This window comes from Channa argus, unplaced genomic scaffold, assembly GCF_033026475.1.
Source record: "Channa argus isolate prfri unplaced genomic scaffold, Channa argus male v1.0 Contig011, whole genome shotgun sequence".
Classification (NCBI taxonomy): domain Eukaryota; kingdom Metazoa; phylum Chordata; class Actinopteri; order Anabantiformes; family Channidae; genus Channa; species Channa argus.
Genome location: NW_027125230.1, coordinates 306,236 through 326,103, shown reverse-complemented (window position 1 = coordinate 326,103; position 19,868 = coordinate 306,236). Strand labels below are relative to the sequence as shown.

At 45.9% G+C, this 19,868-nt stretch overlaps 2 non-coding genes and 10 pseudogenes across 2 annotated transcripts; all 12 read left to right on the top strand.

The window, feature by feature from the left end:
• The first annotated feature begins 2,218 nt into the window (after positions 1 to 2,218).
• On the top strand, positions 2,219 to 2,337 carry LOC137111609 (5S ribosomal RNA; annotated as a pseudogene).
• An 857-nt stretch (positions 2,338 to 3,194) lies between these two features.
• LOC137111406 (5S ribosomal RNA) lies at positions 3,195 to 3,313 on the top strand (annotated as a pseudogene).
• Positions 3,314 to 4,170: 857 nt separating this feature from the next.
• Positions 4,171 to 4,289, top strand: LOC137112146 (5S ribosomal RNA; annotated as a pseudogene).
• An 857-nt stretch (positions 4,290 to 5,146) lies between these two features.
• On the top strand, positions 5,147 to 5,265 carry LOC137111782 (5S ribosomal RNA; annotated as a pseudogene).
• An 867-nt stretch (positions 5,266 to 6,132) lies between these two features.
• Positions 6,133 to 6,251, top strand: LOC137111781 (5S ribosomal RNA; annotated as a pseudogene).
• An 867-nt stretch (positions 6,252 to 7,118) lies between these two features.
• Positions 7,119 to 7,237, top strand: LOC137112164 (5S ribosomal RNA; annotated as a pseudogene).
• Positions 7,238 to 8,094: 857 nt separating this feature from the next.
• LOC137111787 (5S ribosomal RNA) lies at positions 8,095 to 8,213 on the top strand. Its single transcript, XR_010912338.1, has one exon. It is a non-coding gene; the product is annotated as a 5S ribosomal RNA (ribosomal RNA).
• Positions 8,214 to 12,615: 4,402 nt separating this feature from the next.
• Positions 12,616 to 12,734, top strand: LOC137111405 (5S ribosomal RNA; annotated as a pseudogene).
• Positions 12,735 to 13,601: 867 nt separating this feature from the next.
• Positions 13,602 to 13,720, top strand: LOC137112121 (5S ribosomal RNA; annotated as a pseudogene).
• An 867-nt stretch (positions 13,721 to 14,587) lies between these two features.
• LOC137111575 (5S ribosomal RNA) lies at positions 14,588 to 14,705 on the top strand (annotated as a pseudogene).
• An 867-nt stretch (positions 14,706 to 15,572) lies between these two features.
• On the top strand, positions 15,573 to 15,691 carry LOC137111780 (5S ribosomal RNA; annotated as a pseudogene).
• Positions 15,692 to 16,548: 857 nt separating this feature from the next.
• On the top strand, positions 16,549 to 16,667 carry LOC137111775 (5S ribosomal RNA). The gene has a single exon (XR_010912337.1). It is a non-coding gene; the product is annotated as a 5S ribosomal RNA (ribosomal RNA).
• The last annotated feature ends 3,201 nt before the right edge of the window (positions 16,668 to 19,868 follow it).

Sequence of the window (19,868 nt, the reverse complement as noted above, 5' to 3'; positions counted from 1 at the left end):
ATTGTGTTGAATGCTGAGCTGAAGTCAATGAACAGCATTCGTACGTATGAGTCCTTACTGTCCAGGTGGGTGAGGGCCAGATGGAGGGTCGTGGAGATGGCATCGTCCGTGGAACGATTTGGACGATACGCAAACTGCATGGGGTCCAGGGAGGTTGGGAGTTGGGTCTTAATGTGCCTCATGACGAGCCTCTCGAAGCACTTCATCACGATGGGTGTGAGCGCGACGGGACGGTAGTCATTGAGGCAGGAGACAGTAGACTTCTTAGGCACAGGCACGATGGTCGTTGCCTTGAGGCACGTAGGAACAACGTTGCTGCTCAGGGAGATGTTGAAGATGTCTGTGAAGACATCCGCTAGCTGTTCTGCGCACTCCCTGAGCACTCTGCCAGGAATGTTGTCTGGTCCAGCAGACTTCCGTGGGTTAACTCTGCATAGAGTTTTCCTCACTTCAGCTGTGGTTAGACAGAGCACCTGGTCACTGGGAGGTGGAGTGGACTTCCTCGCCTTCACGTTGTTCTGTGCCTCAAACCGGGCGTAGAAGTGGTTCAGCGCATCTGGGAGGGAGGCGTCGCGGTCACAATCAGGTGAAGTTGTCTTGTAGTTCGTGATCGCCTGGATGCCCTGCCACATGCGCCGGGTGTCTCCGCTGTCTTCGAAGTGGTCGTGGATTTTTTTTTGAGTGTGCGCGCTTTGCCTCTCTAATGGCACGGGACAGTTTGGCCCTTGCTGTTCTCAAGGCCGTCTTGTCCCCTGTTCTGAAGGCAGCGTCTCTTTGTTTCAGCAGCGCACACACATTGGCATTTATCCACGGCTTCCTGTTGGAGCGTGTAGTGATGGTCTTGGAGATGGTCACATCGTCAACGCACTTGCTGATGTAGCTGGTTACTGTTGACGTGTATTCCTCCAAGTTGATGGAATCGCCGTTGGTTGCGGCCTCCCTAAACATGTCCCAGTCAGTGCACTCAAAACAGTCTTGAAGAGCAGAAGTAGCTCCTGCTGGCCAGGTTTTCACCTGTTTCAGAACCGGTTTAGAGCGTCTGACGAGCGGTCTGTATGCTGGAATTAGCATAACCGAGATGTGGTCTGAGTAGCCGAGATGGGGGCGGGGCTCCACACGATACGCGCCGGGGATGTTTGTGTAAACAAGATCCAGCGTGTTTCCTCCTCTCGTTGCAAAGTCCACATGCTGATGAAGTTTAGGGAGCACAGTCCTGAGATTCGCATGGTTGAAATCTCCGGCAATAATAAACAGTCCGTCGGGGTGAGCGTTCTGCAGGTCGCTAATAGCACCGTAGAGTTCACACAGTGCCTCCTTAGCATTAGCGCTGGGGGGAATGTACACTCCGACAATGAAAACAGTGGTGAATTCCCGTGGTAAATAGAACGGTCTGCATCTAACAGTCACAAACTCCACTAGCGATGAGCAGAAACGTGAGACAAGCACAGAGTTCTTGCACCACTCCGTGTTGATGTAAACACACACGCCACCACCGCGAGTCTTACCGCACAGAGCAGCGTTTCTGTCGGCGCGAAACACGGTTAGCCCGTCTAGCTGGATGGCGGCTTCCGGAACTCTGTCACTGAGCCACGTCTCCGTGAAAACAAAGATGCAGCAGTCTCTGAATTCTCGCCGCGTGGTCCGCTGGAGTCGGATTTAGTCTAGTTTATTGTCCAGGGAGCAGACGTTGGAGAGGAGAATGGACGGTAGAGCCGGCCGGCTAGGGTTAGCATTTAGCCTAGCACGGACACCCGCCCGCTTGCCGCGCTTCCGCTTCCTCGAGCAGCGCTTCCGACGTCCCCTCACCTGGCCACCGGCGTCAGGTGACACCGAGGGCTGGGGGCCTGGTATTTGTCGCTGGGGTCGTAGCAAGCCGAGGTCGCGAAGGTTACCAATTACTTCCTCGTGCAGATTATTGTATGTATGAACCCTGTGCCGCAGCAATGTCTGGCGGTAGTAAACATGAACACAGCTGACTGTGGTGTCCATGTACTGTAAAGGGTCTGGCTAAATACGGCAAAAACACCATTTGTTGGATCCGGAGAGGCCGCTGCGAGCTACTGCCGCGCCGCCATCTTGTTCCACAGCCTAGACAGGGGCGTAACAGACCAGTACAGTTATAGTACTTTGTACTTTGCCACATTTATCTTCTTCTTAGCAAGTGTCATGCATTCTGCTTCTCCAGCGTTTTTAAGAGCTGTTGATGATGTCAAATGCAGCTTACGGCCACACTGCTCTCTAAGCGCCCGATCCCGTCCGATCTCGGCAGCCAAATAGGGCCGGGCCTTGTTAGTACTTGGTAGGAAGACCGCCTGGGAATACCACGTGCTGTAAGCTTCTTTGCTTGGGTTTACGGGCAGCACAAGCTGGTGTTACTGCCTATTTATTCATAGAAATTGTTCTATATTTTCATCAAATTTTGTTCTTTCATTGCTGTTTTGCTACTTTATTGGTTTGTCAACCATCGTGCTTCATTACTAGTAGACCATTTTACGGTCCTGGCCATATGTGTTGTTTTTATTTTGTTGTTCTTATAGGTGCCCTGCCTGATTGGCCGGATTTGGGGGAAGTACAGGAAGCTGATTGGTCCATCCTACACTTCCTGGAGTTTTAAAAGTACGGTTCCCAACAGCTAGCGAGGCTCTTTCTGGCATCAGCACCTGTTTGCTGTTCTTGGTTTCCAAACCTTATTTAGCATTTTTGAATTGTTAGGTTTTGTGCCGTGGTTTCGTTTATAAATTGCATATTTTGTAAATAGTATTAAATCTGTAGGGGTGAACTGCCATTTTCTTTGGACTGTTTTCACATTAGGGAGTTAGGGTTAGCGACTGTCTTTTGGTTTGTTTATTTCTATCAGGCTAGCTAGCACTTTCTGTGGGAAATGGCTTATTTTGTTTATTATGTTGGCCTTGGTTCGCCCTGAGTTGTAGTGTCATGTTTTGTTTGACACTTTCTTTCGTTTAAAATAAATATCATTCTGTTGGAACATCTCGATCCTGGATTTTGGTTTGGGGATCGGAGAGGGAACATGCTAATTTATCTTTGTATGTTGCACCCTGACCCCCTAGACAGGGGCGTAACAGACCAGTACAGTTATAGTACTTTGTACTTTGCCACATTTATCTTCTTCTTAGCAAGTGTCATGCATTCTGCTTCTCCAGCGTTTTTAAGAGCTGTTGATGATGTCAAATGCAGCTTACGGCCACACCGCTCTCTAAGTGCCCGATCTCGTCCGATCTCGGCAGCCAAATAGAGCCGGGCCTGGTTAGTACTTGGTAAGAAGACCACCTGGGAATACCAGGTGCTGTAAGCTTTTTTGCTTGGGTTTACGGGCAGCACAAGCTGGTGTTACTGCCTATTTATTCATAGAAATTGTTCTATATTTTCATCAAATTTTGTTCTTACATTGCTGTTTTGCTACTTTATTGGTTTGCCAACCATCGTGCTTCATTACTAGTAGACCATGTTACGGTCCTGGCCATATGTGTTGTTTTTATTTTGTTGTTCTTATAGGTGCCCTGCCTGATTGGCCGGATTTGGGGGAAGTACAGGAAGCTGATTGGTCCATCCTACACTTCCTGGAGTTTTAAAAGTACGGTTCCCAACAGCTAGCGAGGCTCTTTCTGGCATCAGCACCTGTTTGCTGTTCTTGGTTTCCAAACCTTATTTAGCATTTTTGAATTGTTAGGTTTTGTGCCGTGGTTTCGTTTATAAATTGTATATTTTGTAAATAGTATTAAATCTGTAGGGGTGAACTGCCATTTTCTTTGGACTGTTTTCACATTAGGGAGTTAGGGTTAGCGACTGTCTTTTGGTTTGTTTATTTCTATCAGGCTAGCTAGCACTTTCTGTGGGAAATGGCTTATTTTGTTTATTATGTTGGCCTTGGTTCGCCCTGAGTTGTAGTGTCATGTTTTGTTTGACACTTTCTTTCGTTTAAAATAAATATCATTCTGTTGGAACATCTCGATCCTGGATTTTGGTTTGGGGATCGGAGAGGGAACATGCTAATTTATCTTTGTATGTTGCACCCTGACCCCCTAGACAGGGGCGTAACAGACCAGTACAGTTATAGTACTTTGTACTTTGCCACATTTATCTTCTTCTTAGCAAGTGTCATGCATTCTGCTTCTCCAGCGTTTTTAAGAGCTGTTGATGATGTCAAATGCAGCTTACGGCCACACCGCTCTCTAAGCGCCCGATCTCGTCCGATCTCGGCAGCCAAATAAAGCCGGGCCTGGTTAGTACTTGGTAGGAAGACCGCCTGGGAATACCAGGTGCTGTAAGCTTTTTTGCTTGGGTTTACGGGCAGCACAAGCTGGTGTTACTGCCTATTTATTCATAGAAATTGTTCTATATTTTCATCAAATTTTGTTCTTTCATTGCTGTTTTGCTACTTTATTGGTTTGTCAACCATCGTGCTTCGTTACTAATAGACCATGTTACGGTCCTGGCCATATGTGTTGTTTTTATTTTCTTGTTCTTATAGGTGCCCTGCCTGATTGGCCGGATTGGGGGGCAGTACAGGAAGCTGATTGGTCCATCCTACACCTGCTGGAGTTTTAAAAGTACGGTTCCCAACAGCTAGCGAGGCTCTTTCTGGCATCAGCACCTGTTTGCTGTTCTTGGTTTCCAAACCTTATTTAGCATTTTTGAATTGTTAGGTTTTGTGCCGTGGTTTTGTTTATAAATTGTATATTTTGTAAATAGTATTAAATCTGTAGGGGTGAACTGCCATTTTCTTTGGACTGTTTTCACATTAGGGAGTTAGGGTTAGCGACTGTCTTTTGGTTTGTTTATTTCTATCAGGCTAGCTAGCACTTTCTGTGGGAAATGGCTTATTTTGTTTATTATGTTGGCCTTGGTTCGCCCTGAGTTGTAGTGTCATGTTTTGTTTGACACTTTCTTTCGTTTAAAATAAATATCATTCTGTTGGAACATCTCGATCCTGGATTTTGGTTTGGGGATCGGAGAGGGAACATGCTAATTTATCTTTGTGTGTTGCACCCTGACCCCCTAGACAGGGGCGTAACAGACCAGTACAGTTATAGTACTTTGTACTTTGCCACATTTATCTTCTTCTTAGCAAGTGTCATGCATTCTGCTTCTCCAGCGTTTTTAAGAGCTGTTGATGATGTCAAATGCAGCTTACGGCCACACCGCTCTCTAAGCGCCCGATCTCGTCCGATCTCGGCAGCCAAATAGAGCCGGGCCTGGTTAGTACTTGGTAGGAAGACCGCCTGGGAATACCAGGTGCTGTAAGCTTTTTTGCTTGGGTTTACGGGCAGCACAAGCTGGTGTTACTGCCTATTTACTCATAGAAATTGTTCTATATTTTCATCAAATTTTGTTCTTTCATTGCTGTTTTGCTACTTTATTGGTTTGTCAACCATCGTGCTTCATTACTAGTAGACCATGTTATGGTCCTGGCCATATGTGATGTTTTTATTTTGTTGTTCTTATAGGTGCCCTGCCTGATTGGCCGGATTTGGGGGAAGTACAGGAAGCTGATTGGTCCATCCTACACTTCCTGGAGTTTTAAAAGTACGGTTCCCAACAGCTAGCGAGGCTCTTTCTGGCAGCAGCACCTGTTTGCTGTTCTTGCTTTCCAAACCTTATTTAGCATTTTTGAATTGTTAGGTTTTGTGCCGTGGTTTTGTTTATAAATTGTATATTTTGTAAATAGTATTAAATCTGTAGGGGTGGACTGCCATTTTCTTTTGATTGTTTTCTCTTGTTTTCACATTAGGGAGTTAGGGTTAGCTACTGTCTTTTGGTTTGTTTATTTCTATCAGGCTAGCTAGCACTTTCTGTGGGAAATGGCTTATTTTGTTTATTATGTTGGCCTTGGTTCGCCCTGAGTTGTAGTGTCATGTTTTGTTTGACACTTTCTTTCGTTTAAAATAAATATCATTCTGTTGGAACATCTCGATCCTGGATTTTGGTTTGGGGATCGGAGAGGGAACATGCTAATTTATCTTTGTGTGTTGCACCCTGACCCCCTAGACAGGGGCGTAACAGACCAGTACAGTTATAGTACTTTGTACTTTGCCACATTTATCTTCTTCTTAGCAAGTGTCATGCATTCTGCTTCTCCAGCGTTTTTAAGAGCTGTTGATGATGTCAAATGCAGCTTACGGCCACACCGCTCTCTAAGCGCCCGATCTCGTCCGATCTCGGCAGCCAAATAGAGCCGGGCCTGGTTAGTACTTGGTAGGAAGACCGCCTGGGAATACCAGGTGCTGTAAGCTTTTTTGCTTGGGTTTACGGGCAGCACAAGCTGGTGTTACTGCCTATTTACTCATAGAAATTGTTCTATATTTTCATCAAATTTTGTTCTTTCATTGCTGTTTTGCTACTTTATTGGTTTGTCAACCATCGTGCTTCATTACTAGTAGACCATGTTATGGTCCTGGCCATATGTGATGTTTTTATTTTGTTGTTCTTATAGGTGCCCTGCCTGATTGGCCGGATTTGGGGGAAGTACAGGAAGCTGATTGGTCCATCCTACACTTCCTGGAGTTTTAAAAGTACGGTTCCCAACAGCTAGCGAGGCTCTTTCTGGCAGCAGCACCTGTTTGCTGTTCTTGCTTTCCAAACCTTATTTAGCATTTTTGAATTGTTAGGTTTTGTGCCGTGGTTTTGTTTATAAATTGTATATTTTGTAAATAGTATTAAGTCTGTAGGGGTGGACTGCCATTTTCTTTTGATTGTTTTCTCTTGTTTTCACATTAGGGAGTTAGGGTTAGCGACTGTCTTTTGGTTTGTTTATTTCTATCAGGCTAGCTAGCACTGTCTGTGGGAAATGGCTTATTTTGTTTATTATGTTGGCCTTGGTTCGCCCTGAGTTGTAGTGTCATGTTTTGTTTGACACTTTCTTTCGTTTAAAATAAATATCATTCTGTTGGAACATCTCGATCCTGGATTTTGGTTTGGGGATCGGAGAGGGAACATGCTAATTTATCTTTGTATGTTGCACCCTGACCCCCTAGACAGGGGCGTAACAGACCAGTACAGTTATAGTACTTTGTACTTTGCCACATTTATCTTCTTCTTAGCAAGTGTCATGCATTCTGCTTCTCTAGCGTTTTTAAGAGCTGTTGATGATGTCAAATGCAGCTTACGGCCACACCGCTCTCTAAGCGCCCGATCTCGTCCGATCTCGGCAGCCAAATAGAGCCGGGCCTGGTTAGTACTTGGTAGGAAGACCGCCTGGGAATACCAGGTGCTGTAAGGTTTTTTGCTTGGGTTTACGGGCAGCACAAGCTGGTGTTACTGCCTATTTATTCATAGAAATTGTTCTATATTTTCATCAAATTTTGTTCTTTCATTGCTGTTTTGCTACTTTATTGGTTTGCCAACCATCGTGCTTCATTACTAGTAGACCATGTTACGGTCCTGGCCATATGTGTTGTTTTTATTTTCTTGTTCTTATAGGTGCCCTGCCTGATTGGCCGGATTGGGGGGCAGTACAGGAAGCTGATTGGTCCATCCTACACTTCCTGGAGTTTTAAAAGTACAGTTCCCAACAGCTAGCGAGGCTCTTTCTGGCATCAGCACCTGTTTGCTGTTCTTGGTTTCCAAACCTTATTTAGCATTTTTGAATTGTTAGGTTTTGTGCCGTGGTTTTGTTTATAAATTGTATATTTTGTAAATAGTATTAAATCTGTATGGGTGAACTGCCATTTTCTTTGGACTGTTTTCACATTAGGGAGTTAGGGTTAGCGACTGTCTTTTGGTTTGTTTATTTCTATCAGGCTAGCTAGCACTTTCTGTGGGAAATGGCTTATTTTGTTTATTATGTTGGCCTTGGTTCGCCCTGAGTTGTAGTGTCATGTTTTGTTTGACACTTTCTTTCGTTTAAAATAAATATCATTCTGTTGGAACATCTCGATCCTGGATTTTGGTTTGGGGATCGGAGAGGGAACATGCTAATTTATCTTTGTATGTTGCACCCTGACCCCCTAGACAGGGGCGTAACAGACCAGTACAGTTATAGTACTTTGTACTTTGCCACATTTATCTTCTTCTTAGCAAGTGTCATGAATTCTGCTTCTCCAGCGTTTTTAAGAGCTGTTGATGATGTCAAATGCAGCTTACGGCCACACCGCTCTGTAAGCGCCCGATCTCGTCCGATCTCGGCAGCCAAATAGAGCCGGGCCTGGTTAGTACTTGGTAGGAAGACCGCCTGGGAATACCAGGTGCTGTAAGCTTTTTTGCTTGGGTTTACGGGCAGCACAAGCTGGTGTTACTGCCTATTTATTCATAGAAATTGTTCTATATTTTCATCAAATTTTGTTCTTTCATTTCTGTTTTGCTACTTTATTGGTTTGTCAACCATCGTGCTTCATTACTAGTAGACCATGTTACGGTCCTGGCCATATGTGTTGTTTTTATTTTGTTGTTCTTATAGGTGCCCTGCCTGATTGGCCGGATTTGGGGGCAGTACAGGAAGCTGATTGGTCCATCCTACACTTCCTGGAGTTTTAAAAGTACGGTTCCCAACAGCTAGCGAGGCTCTTTCTGGCATCAGCACCTGTTTGCTGTTCTTGGTTTCCAAACCTTATTTAGCATTTTAGAATTGTTAGGTTTTGTGCCGTGGTTTTGTTTATAAATTGTATATTTTGTAAATAGTATTAAATCTGTAGGGGTGAACTGCCATTTTCTTTGGACTGTTTTCACATTAGGGAGTTAGGGTTAGCGACTGTCTTTTGGTTTGTTTATTTCTATCAGGCTAGCTAGCACTTTCTGTGGGAACTGGCTTATTTTGTTTATTATGTTGGCCTTGGTTCGCCCTGAGTTGTAGTGTCATGTTTTGTTTGACACTTTCTTTCGTTTAAAATAAATATCATTCTGTTGGAACATCTCGATCCTGGATTTTGGTTTGGGGATCGGAGAGGGAACATGCTAATTTATCTTTGTATGTTGCACCCTGACCCCCTAGTCAAGTCAAGTGGCTTTTATTGTCATTTCTACTATACACAGTTGTTCACAGTACACAGTTGAAACGAGATAACGTTCCTCCAAGAACCAAGGTGCTACAAACAACACAAGTTATAATAAAGTGCATCGAGTGCAACCAAGTGCAAACAGTGCAGACGAAAAAACAGTACAGACGTACAGTGTAGACAGACAACACAAGTAACACAGGACAGGACACAAGACACAAGACCCAAGACAGTGCCGACCAGTAAACCTACTGTATACTATTTTACAGTACAGTACAGTTCAGTTAAGTGTGCTAGGGGTGTTAAAAAAAAGAGCAGCTTGTAAACGGTATAGTGCATTTAAATGTCCAGCATGTAAAAAAAGTGCAATTGCATTGGAATGTGCAAAAAAAAACAGCAGGTAAACAGTGTAGTGCAGTAAATGTAGAATGATAAAAGTAAATAAATAATAAATAAGTGGTGGTGGAATGAGATGAGTAGTGAGTGATGAGAATGTGCTGAGTTCGGTTTGCAGTGTGTTTAAGTTCTATTTCAGTTCTGTGTGTTGAGGAGCCTGATGGCTTGTGGGAAAAAACTGTTGCATAGTCTGGATGTGGTGGCCCGAATGCTTCGGAACCTCTTTCCTGATGGCAGGAGTGTGAAGAGTGTGTGTGATGGGTGTGTGCGGTCGTCCACAATGCTGTTGGCTTTGCGGATGCAGCGTGTGGTGTAAATGTGCATGATAGAGGGCAGAGAGACTCCGATGATCTTCTCAGCTGTCCTCACTATCCTCTGTAGGGTCTTGCGATCCGCGACGGTGCAGTTCCCAAACCAGGCAGTGATGCAGCTGCTCAGGATGCTCTCAATGGTCCCTCTGTAGAACATGGTCAGGATGGGGGGAGGGAGATGGGCTTTCCTCAGCCTTCTCAGGAAGTAGAGACGCTGCTGGGCCTTCTTGGTGATGGAGCTGGTGTTGACTGACCAGGTGAGGTTGTCCGCCAGATGAACACCAAGGAATTTGGTGCTCTTGACTATCTCCACTGAGGATCCATCGATGATCAATGGAGAATGGTCACCCTGTGCTCTCCTGAAGTCCACAACCATCTCTTTAGTTTTGTCAACGTTCAGAGACAGGTTGTTTGCTCCACACCAGGCTGTTAATCGTTGCACCTCCTCTCTGTAGGCTGACTCGTCGTTCTTGCTGATTAAACCCACCACGGTCGTGTCATCAGCAAACTTGACTATGTGGTTTGAGCTGTGCATTGCTACACAGTCGTGCGTCAGCAGAGTGAACAGCAGAGGGCTGAGCACACAGCCCTGAGGGGCTCCAGTGCTCAGTGTGGTGGTGCTGGAGATGTTGTTCCCGATCCGGACTGACTGGGGTCTCCCAGTCAGGAAGTCCAGAATCCAGTTGCAGAGGGAGGTGTTCAGGCCCAGTATGCTCAATTTCTCAGTCAGGTGCTGAGGGATGATTGTGTTGAATGCTGAGCTGAAGTCAATGAACAGCATTCGTACGTATGAGTCCTTACTGTCCAGGTGGGTGAGGGCCAGATGGAGGGTCGTGGAGATGGCATCGTCCGTGGAACGATTTGGACGATACGCAAACTGCATGGGGTCCAGGGAGGTTGGGAGTTGGGTCTTAATGTGCCTCATGACGAGCCTCTCGAAGCACTTCATCACGATGGGTGTGAGCGCGACGGGACGGTAGTCATTAAGGCAGGAGACAGTAGACTTCTTAGGCACAGGCACGATGGTCGTTGCCTTGAGGCACGTAGGAACAACGTTGCTGCTCAGGGAGATGTTGAAGATGTCTGTGAAGACATCCGCTAGCTGTTCTGCGCACTCCCTGAGCACTCTGCCAGGAATGTTGTCTGGTCCAGCAGACTTCCGTGGGTTAACTCTGCATAGAGTTTTCCTCACTTCAGCTGTGGTTAGACAGAGCACCTGGTCACTGGGAGGTGGAGTGGACTTCCTCGCCTTCACGTTGTTCTGTGCCTCAAACCGGGCGTAGAAGTGGTTCAGCGCATCTGGGAGGGAGGCGTCGCGGTCACAATCAGGTGAAGTTGTCTTGTAGTTCGTGATCGCCTGGATGCCCTGCCACATGCGCCGGGTGTCTCCGCTGTCTTCGAAGTGGTCGTGGATTTTCTTTGAGTGTGCGCGCTTTGCCTCTCTAATGGCACGGGACAGTTTGGCCCTTGCTGTTCTCAAGGCCGTCTTGTCCCCTGTTCTGAAGGCAGCGTCTCTTTGTTTCAGCAGCGCACACACATTGGCATTTATCCACGGCTTCCTGTTGGAGCGTGTAGTGATGGTCTTGGAGATGGTCACATCGTCAACGCACTTGCTGATGTAGCTGGTTACTGTTGACGTGTATTCCTCCAAGTTGATGGAATCGCCGTTGGTTGCGGCCTCCCTAAACATGTCCCAGTCAGTGCACTCAAAACAGTCTTGAAGAGCAGAAGTAGCTCCTGCTGGCCAGGTTTTCACCTGTTTCAGAACCGGTTTAGAGCGTCTGACGAGCGGTCTGTATGCTGGAATTAGCATAACCGAGATGTGGTCTGAGTAGCCGAGATGGGGGCGGGGCTCCACACGATACGCGCCGGGGATGTTTGTGTAAACAAGATCCAGCGTGTTCCCTCCTCTCGTTGCAAAGTCCACATGCTGATGAAGTTTAGGGAGCACAGTCCTGAGATTCGCATGGTTGAAATCTCCGGCAATAATAAACAGTCCGTCGGGGTGAGCGTTCTGCAGGTCGCTAATAGCACCGTAGAGTTCACACAGTGCCTCCTTAGCATTAGCGCTGGGGGGAATGTACACTCCGACAATGAAAACAGTGGTGAATTCCCGTGGTAAATAGAACGGTCTGCATCTAACAGTCACAAACTCCACTAGCGATGAGCAGAAACGTGAGACAAGCACAGAGTTCTTGCACCACTCCGTGTTGATGTAAACACACACGCCACCACCGCGAGTCTTACCGCACAGAGCAGCGTTTCTGTCGGCGCGAAACACGGTTAGCCCGTCTAGCTGGATGGCGGCTTCCGGAACTCTGTCACTGAGCCACGTCTCCGTGAAAACAAAGATGCAGCAGTCTCTGAATTCTCGCCGCGTGGTCCGCTGGAGTCGGATTTAGTCTAGTTTATTGTCCAGGGAGCAGACGTTGGAGAGGAGAATGGACGGTAGAGCCGGCCGGCTAGGGTTAGCATTTAGCCTAGCACGGACACCCGCCCGCTTGCCGCGCTTCCGCTTCCTCGAGCAGCGCTTCCGACGTCCCCTCACCTGGCCACCGGCGTCAGGTGACACCGAGGGCTGGGGGCCTGGTATTTGTCGCTGGGGTCGTAGCAAGCCGAGGTCGCGAAGGTTACCAATTACTTCCTCGTGCAGATTATTGTATGTATGAACCCTGTGCCGCAGCAATGTCTGGCGGTCGTAAACATGAACACAGCTGACTGTGGTGTCCATGTACTGTAAAGGGTCTGGCTAAATACGGCAAAAACACCATTTGTTGGATCCGGAGAGGCCGCTGCGAGCTACTGCCGCGCCGCCATCTTGTTCCACAGCCTAGACAGGGGCGCAACAGACCAGTACAGTTATAGTACTTTGTACTTTGCCACATTTATCTTCTTCTTAGCAAGTGTCATGCATTCTGCTTCTCCAGCGTTTTTAAGAGCTGTTGATGATGTCAAATGCAGCTTACGGCCACACCGCTCTCTAAGTGCCCGATCTCGTCCGATCTCGGCAGCCAAATAGAGCCGGGCCTGGTTAGTACTTGGTAAGAAGACCACCTGGGAATACCAGGTGCTGTAAGCTTTTTTGCTTGGGTTTACGGGCAGCACAAGCTGGTGTTACTGCCTATTTATTCATAGAAATTGTTCTATATTTTCATCAAATTTTGTTCTTTCATTGCTGTTTTGCTACTTTATTGGTTTGTCAACCATCGTGCTTCATTACTAGTAGACCATGTTACGGTCCTGGCCATATGTGTTGTTTTTATTTTGTTGTTCTTATAGGTGCCCTGCCTGATTGGCCGGATTTGGGGGAAGTACGGGAAGCTGATTGGTTCATCCTACACTTCCTGGAGTTTTAAAAGTACGGTTCCCAACAGCTAGCGAGGCTCTTTCTGGCAGCAGCACCTGTTTGCTGTTCTTGCTTTCCAAACCTTATTTAGCATTTTTGAATTGTTAGGTTTTGTGCCGTGGTTTTGTTTATAAATTGTATATTTTGTAAATAGTATTAAATCTGTAGGGGTGGACTGCCATTTTCTTTTGATTGTTTTCTCTGGTTTTCACATTAGGGAGTTAGGGTTAGCGACTGTCTTTTGGTTTGTTTATTTCTATCAGGCTAGCTAGCACTTTCTGTGGGAAATGGCTTATTTTGTTTATTATGTTGGCCTTGGTTCGCCCTGAGTTGTAGTGTCATGTTTTGTTTGACACTTTCTTTCGTTTAAAATAAATATCATTCTGTTGGAACATCTCGATCCTGGATTTTGGTTTGGGGATCGGAGAGGGAACATGCTAATTTATCTTTGTATGTTGCACCCTGACCCCCTAGACAGGGGCGTAACAGACCAGTACAGTTATAGTACTTTGTACTTTGCCACATTTATCTTCTTCTTAGCAAGTGTCATGCATTCTGCTTCTCCAGCGTTTTTAAGAGCTGTTGATGATGTCAAATGCAGCTTACGGCCACACCGCTCTCTAAGCGCCCGATCTCGTCCGATCTCGGCAGCCAAATAGGGCCGGGCCTGGTTGGTACTTGGTAGGAAGACCGCCTGGGAATACCAGGTGCCGTAAGCTTTTTTGCTTGGGTTTACGGGCAGCACAAGCTGGTGTTACTGCCTATTTATTCATAGAAATTGTTCTATATTTTCATCAAATTTTGTTCTTTCATTGCTGTTTTGCTACTTTATTGGTTTGTCAACCATCGTGCTTCATTACTAATAGACCATGTTACGGTCCTGGCCATATGTGTTGTTTTTATTTTCTTGTTCTTATAGGTGCCCTGCCTGATTGGCCGGATTGGGGGGCAGTACAGGAAGCTGATTGGTCCATCCTACACTTGCTGGAGTTTTAAAAGTACGGTTCCCAACAGCTAGCGAGGCTCTTTCTGGCATCAGCACCTGTTTGCTGTTCTTGGTTTCCAAACCTTATTTAGCATTTTTGAATTGTTAGGTTTTGTGCCGTGGTTTTGTTTATAAATTTTATATTTTGTAAATAGTATTAAATCTGTAGGGGTGGACTGCCATTTTCTTTTGATTGTTTTCTCTTGTTTTCACATTAGGGAGTTAGGGTTAGCTACTGTCTTTTGGTTTGTTTATTTCTATCAGGCTAGCTAGCACTTTCTGTGGGAAATGGCTTATTTTGTTTATTATGTTGGCCTTGGTTCGCCCTGAGTTGTAGTGTCATGTTTTGTTTGACACTTTCTTTCGTTTAAAATAAATATCATTCTGTTGGAACATCTCGATCCTGGATTTTGGTTTGGGGATCGGAGAGGGAACATGCTAATTTATCTTTGTGTGTTGCACCCTGACCCCCTAGACAGGGGCGTAACAGACCAGTACAGTTATAGTACTTTGTACTTTGCCACATTTATCTTCTTCTTAGCAAGTGTCATGCATTCTGCTTCTCCAGCGTTTTTAAGAGCTGTTGATGATGTCAAATGCAGCTTACGGCCACACCGCTCTCTAAGCGCCCGATCTCGTCCGATCTCGGCAGCCAAATTAGCCGGGCCTGGTTAGTACTTGGTAGGAAGACCGCCTGGGAATACCAGGTGCTGTAAGCTTTTTTGCTTGGGTTTACGGGCAGCACAAGCTGGTGTTACTGCCTATTTACTCATAGAAATTGTTCTATATTTTCATCAAATTTTGTTCTTTCATTGCTGTTTTGCTACTTTATTGGTTTGTCAACCATCGTGCTTCATTACTAGTAGACCATGTTATGGTCCTGGCCATATGTGATGTTTTTATTTTGTTGTTCTTATAGGTGCCCTGCCTGATTGGCCGGATTTGGGGGAAGTACAGGAAGCTGATTGGTCCATCCTACACTTCCTGGAGTTTTAAAAGTACGGTTCCCAACAGCTAGCGAGGCTCTTTCTGGCAGCAGCACCTGTTTGCTGTTCTTGCTTTCCAAACCTTATTTAGCATTTTTGAATTGTTAGGTTTTGTGCCGTGGTTTTGTTTATAAATTGTATATTTTGTAAATAGTATTAAATCTGTAGGGGTGGACTGCCATTTTCTTTTGATTGTTTTCTCTTGTTTTCACATTAGGGAGTTAGGGTTAGCGACTGTCTTTTGGTTTGTTTATTTCTATCAGGCTAGCTAGCACTGTCTGTGGGAAATGGCTTATTTTGTTTATTATGTTGGCCTTGGTTCGCCCTGAGTTGTAGTGTCATGTTTTGTTTGACACTTTCTTTCGTTTAAAATAAATATCATTCTGTTGGAACATCTCGATCCTGGATTTTGGTTTGGGGATCGGAGAGGGAACATGCTAATTTATCTTTGTATGTTGCACCCTGACCCCCTAGACAGGGGCGTAACAGACCAGTACAGTTATAGTACTTTGTACTTTGCCACATTTATCTTCTTCTTAGCAAGTGTCATGCATTCTGCTTCTCTAGCGTTTTTAAGAGCTGTTGATGATGTCAAATGCAGCTTACGGCCACACCGCTCTCTAAGCGCCCGATCTCGTCCGATCTCGGCAGCCAAATAGAGCCGGGCCTGGTTAGTACTTGGTAGGAAGACCGCCTGGGAATACCAGGTGCTGTAAGCTTTTTTGCTTGGGTTTACGGGCAGCACAAGCTGGTGTTACTGCCTATTTATTCATAGAAATTGTTCTATATTTTCATCAAATTTTGTTCTTTCATTGCTGTTTTGCTACTTTATTGGTTTGCCAACCATCGTGCTTCATTACTAGTAGACCATGTTACGGTCCTGGCCATATGTGTTGTTTTTATTTTCTTGTTCTTATAGGTGCCCTGCCTGATTGGCCGGATTGGGGGGCAGTACAGGAAGCTGATTGGTCCATCCTACACTTCCTGGAGTTTTAAAAGTACAGTTCCCAACAGCTAGCGAGGCTCTTTCTGGCATCAGCACCTGTTTGCTGTTCTTGGTTTCCAAACCTTATTTAGCATTTTTGAATTGTTAGGTTTTGTGCCGTGGTTTTGTTTATAAATTGTATATTTTGTAAATAGTATTAAATCTGTATGGGTGAACTGCCATTTTCTTTGGACTGTTTTCACATTAGGGAGTTAGGGTTAGCGACTGTCTTTTGGTTTGTTTATTTCTATCAGGCTAGCTAGCACTTTCTGTGGGAAATGGCTTATTTTGTTTATTATGTTGGCCTTGGTTCGCCCTGAGTTGTAGTGTCATGTTTTGTTTGACACTTTCTTTCGTTTAAAATAAATATCATTCTGTTGGAACATCTCGATCCTGGATTTTGGTTTGGGGATCGGAGAGGGAACATGCTAATTTATCTTTGTATGTTGCACCCTGACCCCCTAGACAGGGGCGTAACAGACCAGTACAGTTATAGTACTTTGTACTTTGCCACATTTATCTTCTTCTTAGCAAGTGTCATGAATTCTGCTTCTCCAGCGTTTTTAAGAGCTGTTGATGATGTCAAATGCAGCTTACGGCCACACCGCTCTGTAAGCGCCCGATCTCGTCCGATCTCGGCAGCCAAATAGAGCCGGGCCTGGTTAGTACTTGGTAGGAAGACCGCCTGGGAATACCAGGTGCTGTAAGCTTTTTTGCTTGGGTTTACGGGCAGCACAAGCTGGTGTTACTGCCTATTTATTCATAGAAATTGTTCTATATTTTCATCAAATTTTGTTCTTTCATTTCTGTTTTGCTACTTTATTGGTTTGTCAACCATCGTGCTTCATTACTAGTAGACCATGTTACGGTCCTGGCCATATGTGTTGTTTTTATTTTGTTGTTCTTATAGGTGCCCTGCCTGATTGGCCGGATTTGGGGGCAGTACAGGAAGCTGATTGGTCCATCCTACACTTCCTGGAGTTTTAAAAGTACGGTTCCCAACAGCTAGCGAGGCTCTTTCTGGCATCAGCACCTGTTTGCTGTTCTTGGTTTCCAAACCTTATTTAGCATTTTAGAATTGTTAGGTTTTGTGCCGTGGTTTTGTTTATAAATTGTATATTTTGTAAATAGTATTAAATCTGTAGGGGTGAACTGCCATTTTCTTTGGACTGTTTTCACATTAGGGAGTTAGGGTTAGCGACTGTCTTTTGGTTTGTTTATTTCTATCAGGCTAGCTAGCACTTTCTGTGGGAACTGGCTTATTTTGTTTATTATGTTGGCCTTGGTTCGCCCTGAGTTGTAGTGTCATGTTTTGTTTGACACTTTCTTTCGTTTAAAATAAATATCATTCTGTTGGAACATCTCGATCCTGGATTTTGGTTTGGGGATCGGAGAGGGAACATGCTAATTTATCTTTGTATGTTGCACCCTGACCCCCTAGTCAAGTCAAGTGGCTTTTATTGTCATTTCTACTATACACAGTTGTTCACAGTACACAGTTGAAACGAGATAACGTTCCTCCAAGAACCAAGGTGCTACAAACAACACAAGTTATAATAAAGTGCATCGAGTGCAACCAAGTGCAAACAGTGCAGACGAAAAAACAGTACAGACGTACAGTGTAGACAGACAACACAAGTAACACAGGACAGGACACAAGACACAAGACCCAAGACAGTGCCGACCAGTAAACCTACTGTATACTATTTTACAGTACAGTACAGTTCAGTTAAGTGTGCTAGGGGTGTTAAAAAAAAGAGCAGCTTGTAAACGGTATAGTGCATTTAAATGTCCAGCATGTAAAAAAAGTGCAATTGCATTGGAATGTGCAAAAAAAAACAGCAGGTAAACAGTGTAGTGCAGTAAATGTAGAATGATAAAAGTAAATAAATAATAAATAAGTGGTGGTGGAATGAGATGAGTAGTGAGTGATGAGAATGTGCTGAGTTCGGTTTGCAGTGTGTTTAAGTTCTATTTCAGTTCTGTGTGTTGAGGAGCCTGATGGCTTGTGGGAAAAAACTGTTGCATAGTCTGGATGTGGTGGCCCGAATGCTTCGGAACCTCTTTCCTGATGGCAGGAGTGTGAAGAGTGTGTGTGATGGGTGTGTGCGGTCGTCCACAATGCTGTTGGCTTTGCGGATGCAGCGTGTGGTGTAAATGTGCATGATAGAGGGCAGAGAGACTCCGATGATCTTCTCAGCTGTCCTCACTATCCTCTGTAGGGTCTTGCGATCCGCGACGGTGCAGTTCCCAAACCAGGCAGTGATGCAGCTGCTCAGGATGCTCTCAATGGTCCCTCTGTAGAACATGGTCAGGATGGGGGGAGGGAGATGGGCTTTCCTCAGCCTTCTCAGGAAGTAGAGACGCTGCTGGGCCTTCTTGGTGATGGAGCTGGTGTTGACTGACCAGGTGAGGTTGTCCGCCAGATGAACACCAAGGAATTTGGTGCTCTTGACTATCTCCACTGAGGATCCATCGATGATCAATGGAGAATGGTCACCCTGTGCTCTCCTGAAGTCCACAACCATCTCTTTAGTTTTGTCAACGTTCAGAGACAGGTTGTTTGCTCCACACCAGGCTGTTAATCGTTGCACCTCCTCTCTGTAGGCTGACTCGTCGTTCTTGCTGATTAAACCCACCACGGTCGTGTCATCAGCAAACTTGACTATGTGGTTTGAGCTGTGCATTGCTACACAGTCGTGCGTCAGCAGAGTGAACAGCAGAGGGCTGAGCACACAGCCCTGAGGGGCTCCAGTGCTCAGTGTGGTGGTGCTGGAGATGTTGTTCCCGATCCGGACTGACTGGGGTCTCCCAGTCAGGAAGTCCAGAATCCAGTTGCAGAGGGAGGTGTTCAGGCCCAGTATGCTCAATTTCTCAGTCAGGTGCTGAGGGATGATTGTGTTGAATGCTGAGCTGAAGTCAATGAACAGCATTCGTACGTATGAGTCCTTACTGTCCAGGTGGGTGAGGGCCAGATGGAGGGTCGTGGAGATGGCATCGTCCGTGGAACGATTTGGACGATACGCAAACTGCATGGGGTCCAGGGAGGTTGGGAGTTGGGTCTTAATGTGCCTCATGACGAGCCTCTCGAAGCACTTCATCACGATGGGTGTGAGCGCGACGGGACGGTAGTCATTGAGGCAGGAGACAGTAGACTTCTTAGGCACAGGCACGATGGTCGTTGCCTTGAGGCACGTAGGAACAACGTTGCTGCTCAGGGAGATGTTGAAGATGTCTGTGAAGACATCCGCTAGCTGTTCTGCGCACTCCCTGAGCACTCTGCCAGGAATGTTGTCTGGTCCAGCAGACTTCCGTGGGTTAACTCTGCATAGAGTTTTCCTCACTTCAGCTGTGGTTAGACAGAGCACCTGGTCACTGGGAGGTGGAGTGGACTTCCTCGCCTTCACGTTGTTCTGTGCCTCAAACCGGGCGTAGAAGTGGTTCAGCGCATCTGGGAGGGAGGCGTCGCGGTCACAATCAGGTGAAGTTGTCTTGTAGTTCGTGATCGCCTGGATGCCCTGCCACATGCGCCGGGTGTCTCCGCTGTCTTCGAAGTGGTCGTGGATTTTCTTTGAGTGTGCGCGCTTTGCCTCTCTAATGGCACGGGACAGTTTGGCCCTTGCTGTTCTCAAGGCCGTCTTGTCCCCTGTTCTGAAGGCAGCGTCTCTTTGTTTCAGCAGCGCACACACATTGGCATTTATCCACGGCTTCCTGTTGGAGCGTGTAGTGATGGTCTTGGAGATGGTCACATCGTCAACGCACTTGCTGATGTAGCTGGTTACTGTTGACGTGTATTCCTCCAAGTTGATGGAATCGCCGTTGGTTGCGGCCTCCCTAAACATGTCCCAGTCAGTGCACTCAAAACAGTCTTGAAGAGCAGAAGTAGCTCCTGCTGGCCAGGTTTTCACCTG